The sequence below is a fragment of the Colobus angolensis genome, unplaced genomic scaffold (genome assembly GCF_000951035.1).
Source record: "Colobus angolensis palliatus isolate OR3802 unplaced genomic scaffold, Cang.pa_1.0 Scaffold79, whole genome shotgun sequence".
NCBI classification, from domain to species: domain Eukaryota; kingdom Metazoa; phylum Chordata; class Mammalia; order Primates; family Cercopithecidae; genus Colobus; species Colobus angolensis.
The window spans coordinates 909,757-916,501 of record NW_012121709.1 but is presented as its reverse complement, the minus strand read 5'-3'; the positions used below and the strand labels follow the sequence as shown (position 1 = coordinate 916,501).

General features: G+C 46.7%; 1 protein-coding gene across 1 annotated transcript in view; it reads right to left on the bottom strand.

Moving 5' to 3' along the window:
• Nucleotides 1-6,745, bottom strand: part of RPH3A (rabphilin 3A) — a 338,292-nt gene that overhangs the window by 117,109 nt on the left and 214,438 nt on the right. The gene's annotated exons all lie outside the window — the stretch shown is intronic.

The window sequence follows — 6,745 nt, the reverse complement described above, 5'->3', positions numbered from 1 at the left end:
CTCTCTCCCTTCTGCCTTCCTTTCTAGTCCGCGTAGGCAACTCCGGGCTGCTGGCAGTAGACGAATCAATTGCTTCCCCAGAGCCAGTTTCTGCCGCGGCTGCCACCACTACTGCAAAGCCCTGTGTGAGCAAGGGAAGCGGGGCGGCAGCTTCCCAGTGCAGGGGGAACCGAGCGGGAACCAAGCCAAGCCTGCCTCCCACCCGTGATTTATGTGTGCGGTGCCTGGAGAAAGAAAGGTGGGAGGCCGGGAGGGGAGGTTGGGCGCACCAGAGATCCCAGCTGGTCGAAACGGCAACCAGGGGATTGGCGGTCAGCACCACGGACAGCGCTAAGATGCGGTGGAGGAGGAGATGGGCGGGAAGCGAACCCCTAGGCAGAGAAGTTAAGTAATTGGATGGTTAGAGCAGAGAAGGGGGAGTCCGGAGGGGTGGGGGACGGGACTTCTCGACATCACACAGTCTAGTCAGTGACAGCTTACCTACCACACACTTGTTCTAATACTGTCGCTCACTCTCAGAGCAAAGGAGCTATAACTTCGCAGCCCCTGTCTCCCACACGCCCCCAGTCCTGCATTGCTCCTCTCTGCTCAGACAAGAGTTTGGCCCCAGTGTGCGGGGCTCCCTAAGTGGTTTTTCCCCTCAAAGTTTCGCCCAGCTGACCTGTCCTCACCCCCATTGCTGCAGATTTCTGACCTGTACCTGGAGTTTCTCAGAATTCAGAGCAGAAAAGCTGAGGCGTAAGAAACGGAAATTTCTAAGGGGCAGGATGGCTTAGTTGAATAAGCACTTGACAATTTTCTGGAAGCCAGATACAGCCCCCTTACAACCCTAGAAAAGTCATTTAACGTTTCCAAGTCCCATCTGTAAAAATGATAATATAATGACCTCATTTTTCCTAAAGATAGGAAGCAAGAGGTTAAAATGCAACAATAAGAATACTCAAGCTGTGAACTGCCATGATTTCATGATCCATAACCTATCCTACAACATTGTTTGGACAGAGCAATAAAGGAATTGACAGCCCACCTAGGATGGCATGGGCCAACCTCACCCTTCAGCATGCGGTTTGAGTGGAATGAAGGGAAATTTTAAGTCTAAATCAGACCATTGAGCCTTGGCCAAAGACCCTTCCCTGAAAGATCCAGACTGGCTTTCTGAAATGAAATCGCTATATGGACAATGAAATAAAACTATCAAAAGGGGAAATATGTAACAAGGAATGGATTCCCATGGCTCCCAGTGCTCCAGAGCTCAAGGGTCCTATTCCTGCTAACTTTGGGAAAGGGCTCATGTTGGAAAAGGGCCAGGAAATATCAAACAGAACAAGATCTGCGTAGAACTTCTCTGTAAAGTGAAGGAGAACTCTCTCTATTGGAGACTCACATCTAAAGCTTCCCATCCAGATGGCCCAGGGTTAACTACTACATTTGTCACTTACTTCTCCCCATGAGACATAGGAGTTAAAATGAAAACATTTAGAGCTTCACTTAAAAAACAATTTTTCAAGACAGTGTCTCTGCCAGGCACAATGGCTCACACTTGTAATCCCAGCACTTTGGGAGGCTGAGGCGGATGGATCCCCTAAGGTCAGGAGTTCGAGATCAGCCTGGCCAACGTAGTGAAACCCCATCTCTACTAAAAATACAAAAAAACAGCCGGGCATGGTGGGGTGCACCTGTAATCTCAGCTACTTGGGAGGTGGAGGCAGGAGAATCACGTGAACCTAGGAGATGGAGGCTGCAGTGAGCCGAGGTTGAACCATTGCAATCCAGCCTGGGCAACGAGAGTGAAACTCCATCTCAAAAAAAAAAAAAAAAAAAAAAGATAATGTCTCACTTTGTCACCCAAGCTGTAGTGCAGTGGTGCAATCACAGCTCACTGAAACCTTGAACTCATGGGCTCAAGTGATCCTCCTTCCCCAGCCTCTCCAGTAGCTAGGACTAAAGGTGCACATGAACATACCCTGCTAATTATTTTTTTTTATTTTTTGCAGAGACGGGTCTCACTATATTGCCCCGGTTGGTCTTGAACTCCTGGCCTCAAATGATCCTCCTGCCTCAGCATCCCAAAGTACTGGGATTACAGGTGTGGACCACTGCATCTGGCCTAGAGCTTCATTTTATAGATGGTGATAATGATGATGGTGGTGGTGATGGTGGTGGTGGTGGTAGTAATTGTCATCATGGCGGTAATCATGGTGATGATTATAGTGATGGTGTTGATTGACAATGATTATGCTGATGATGTTGATGGTGATGATTATGGTGGTGGTGGTGGTGACAATTATGGCAGCTATTGAAAACCTACTGTGTGCCAGCCTTTCTGCTAGGAACTTTACATGTATCATATTCCAAAGTCCTCACCATGACCCTTTCAGGGCACTAGTATTATTCCCATCTTGCAAATGAGAAAACTTAGAATCAAGAGATAAAATTCCTTGCCCAAGACTTCACAGTAAGTTACAGACATTGCATTCAAACTCAGGGTTGTATGATTCCAAAGAACATGCTCCAGGATGTCTCTCTCAGAGTCCATTTCAAATGCATTCTACTAGTTTGAGGGAAGAATTTCATTGAATATCTTCTGGGATGATCCTGTGACATAAATTCAGTGTTCTCACTTTACAGATGGAGAAACTGGGGACCAGAGAGGAGAAGTGACTTGTCCATAGTCAAAGAGCTAGGAAGTAGCAGAGTTGAGTATAGAATGTAAGCCTTTCAGATGCCAGGACCTGTGGTCTATTGCCTAGGGCAGTCCCAGGCACATATGAAACCCTCAATAGACAATTTCATTTGTTTTATTTGAGAGAGTCTCGCTCTGTTGCACAGGCTGGAGTGCGGTGGTGATATCTCAGCTCACTGCAACCTCCACCTCCTGGGTTCAAGAGGTTCTCATGCCTCAACCACCCAAATAACTGGGACTACAAGCATGCACCCCACGCCTGGCTAATTTTTGTATTGTTAGCCATGTTGGCCAGGCTGGTCTTGAACTCCTAACCTCAAGTGACCCACCCACGTCGACCTCCCAAAGTGCTGGGATTACAGGCGTGAGCCACCACACCTGGCCACCTCAATAAACATTTGAAGAGTGATTCAAGAAGCCCAAGGAGAAATGAAAGTCATCTAGGATCTGGTGGTGGAATCAGAACCCAAGTAGTTCCCAGGCCTCTTGGCTTCCAATCCCAAAGAATTTCTCACAGCTTCCCTGGCCATTAGGCATGTATTCTGGGAGGGCCTCTCATGAATTCAGCTCTCCCTTAGGGAATGCCAATAGCTACCAGCTGCTGCATACCTAGACACCTACATGTGTCAGGCATTGTACTAAGCACTTTACACACTTCACAATGACCTGAAGTGGGTGTTGTTATTGCCCAATTACAGACAAGAAGACGAAGGTTCAGACAGATGATGTGAAGCCCCCAAGCTCCTACAACCAGGGAGCAGCAGAGGCAGCGATGCAAATCTCAGGTCTGTCTGACTCCAAAGTCTGTGTTTTCATAACCCTGTCAGTTTTTCCTAAACCAGCCCCCCTAGAGACCCTGTGGAAATGAAAAGAGGCCTCAACTGACCTTCTACTCTGGTTTCAACTAGAACAGTTAGTGGTGCTTTTAACTGTTTTGCATACTGGGCATCTGCCCAAGCCTTCATTGAAACAAGGACTTTGCAGCAAAATTAAAAAATAATAATATGGTTGAAACCGGAACTCTACACCCTCTCTGGTGAGCATGCCATCTAGGAACTAGCCTTGCCTTGTCAGGGGACCTTGCCCCACCCTGCCCACCTCCCTGGTCACCACTGCCAAACCCCTTTTCTGTCCCCAGTGCTTCTGGAGAGCCCTTTGTTCAAAGAAGCAGCTGCTGCTGTAAGCTCCACCAGCCTGTAGCACTGCAGCAGGGAGACACCTCAAAACTCAGACTCCTCAAGGCTGAGCCCAGCCAGGCTCCAACGCTCTCGGGGCTTCATTCAATGATAGAACATTGCGAAGATTCCTCAGGCCCCAATTCAGCAAGGCGCCTTGCTCTACCCTTGTTTTATGGAGCAGAGGCAGCCCAGTAAGACGTTCCATCACCCCAAAGAGGATGGGAAATGATGATGGTAGTAATAGCTACAGCAACAAATGCTACCCACTACCTCCTGCACAATTGGTATATGTGCAGCAGCATCATCTCCTCTTCCCAAAAATCCTGTTTCAGGATGATAATGGTTTCATTTCTGTTTTACGAAACTGAGACTCCTAAAACAACTAGCCTGAGGCCATTGAGTTCACAAGTGGTGAGACTGGAATTTGAACCAAGACCCTGTGAATTTATGATCATTATGCTATCTGGCATTCCTAATTCCTAATCATCTCTCCTTTTGCAGGGGGCATGTGCTTACTATTTAGCAGGTGCCATGCTTTATCTCCCCAGCACTATTCATGACTGACAACAGTGAACGGAGGTTGTGTTGCGCTATTTACCCATTTTCAAGATGAGGAAACCAGACATGGAGAGCTCAAGTGACTTGCCCAAGATAACACAGCTAGGAAGAGGGGGAGAATGGGGTGTGAATCTGAACCGTTTATCTCAAGGTCTTCTGTGCTTTTCTGTCTCCCAAGGAAATGGGCACTGAGATAGCCCAGAAAAAGAGAATGCTCCCATTTCACTTAGCAAGTGTGGTAGGCAAAATAATGACCCCAAAAGATGTCCACATTTTCATCCCCAAAAGGGATTAATAGATTACCTTAAGTGGCAAATGGGACTTTGCAGGAGTGAGTAAGTTGAGAATCTTGAGGTGGGGAGATTATCCTGGGTTATTTGGGTGAATCCAATGTAATCACAAGGGTCCCTACAGGAGGGAGGTCAGAGGGCCAGAGTAAGAGAGGAGAGGTGTTGATGGAAGTATAGGGGGAGAGAGAGAAAGAGAGAGGGGGAGAGAGAGAAAGAGAGGTAGGGAGAGGTATGAAGATGCTTTGTTACTGGCCTTGAAGATGGTGGGAGAAGCTACCAGGTAAGTAATGCAGGCAGGCTGTAGAAAATGGAAAAGGTGAGGAAAAGAGTCTCCCCGAAAACCTCCAGAATGAACACAACTCCACGGCTGACACCTTGGTTTGAGGAATTCTGACCTCCAGGACTGTAAGATAATTAATCTGTGTTGTCATCAGCCACAAAGTTTGTGGTTACTTGTTACAGCAGCATAGGAAACCAATATAGCAAGTCTGCCAGGGACCCTACATTAAGAAGCCCATAGCAAATCAGCTTTAGGAATCACGACTGAGCTCCCTCTGAGACAAAGAACCCAATGCTTCAATCATACTGCAACCTGTTCTGAACAATACCACGTGCGTGCCCTACAAGAGAAAGGACACATGCTCAAAGCTTTAGCCTGAACACTGGGCTTTGTTGCTGGATGACACTGCTAGGGCATCCATGCCTTTTTCACTCCCTCCTCCTTCTCCTTTAAGAGCCTCCAGGGAAGTGCTACTGTCAGGGACACAAAAGGGAAGAAATGTCACAGGGCAGCTTTCCAGGAGCACAACTCATCACAGGGAATCAGTCAAAGATAGAACAAGTACATGAAACAGAGAGATTGGTGTGCAAGGAAAAGAGAGAAAGAACATGAGACAGAAAGAGAGAGAAAGGATTGCTGGGTCCCTGAGATTGGCCTGTGTGCACTGACAAATCCCTTCCCACAAGGAAAAAGGGAAACGCAGGGAAGCCCACTAACCTCCTTAGGAAAAGACACAGTAGGACTTGGCGAAGCAAGCTTTCAAGACAAGTCAACAAGTCTTATTTATTAATCAGTCAATTCCGCGTTATCAGGCAAGGCTCTGCCAGGGGAAGGGAACTTGGACTGGCCTTCTCCGATATTTGGAGTTTGATTTCAGCTCCCCTACTTCCCAGTTTGGGACCTTGGAATGTCACTGGCATGCTCCGAACCTCAGTCTCCTCAACTGTAAAATGGGACCCCAATACCTTCCCCACCCATCTCCTGAAGCAGCCAGGATGCTTCACTGAGCTAATGAATAGGAATGAGTTTCATATACTCTAAATGATGAATAACAGCTACCATTTACTAAGTGTCTACTGTGTGCTGTGTGCTTACCCAGACTCCTATCCTCAAGGAATGTAGTTAAAACGTCCAGCCCAAAGTGACCATAAGTAAGGGGAAAAGGACAGCAACAGCAGAGACGGCATAATGAAATGGTTAAGAGGCCAGGTTCTAGAGCTAGGCTGCCAGTGTTCAAATCTGACTCTGCCACATGCAAACTGTGTGACCTTGAGAAAGTTACTAAACCTCTCTTTGCCTCAGTTTCTCTATCTGCAGAGCAAATGATAGCACTTCCTCATATGGTTGTTGTTAGGATCACATTAGCTAATATATGTTAAAGCACTTAGAGTGGAGCCCAGCACATAGGCAGCCCCATGTCTGTCATCTTTATTCATTATCATCGCCATTGTGATTATTATTTATTACGGAAGAGAGGTATCTTCCGAAGAGCGATACATGGTGTGCTGAGATCCAAAAGGTGAAGTTAGGTGGTCTAAGGATGTTTTATTTTTTCAATGTTTAGATGTTACATTTTTACTTTAAAGCACATTAGAAAATTATTATATTCCCACTTATAGCAGTGACATAATGTCATTTCCATCACCTCCATAGCATTATCTGCCCTGAAATCTGAAAAGCAGTCAGTCCTGAAATCATTCTTCTGGGTATGCTAAGTTTGCCTAACTACCCTCTGCCCCTCGCCATGCAGCCGTAA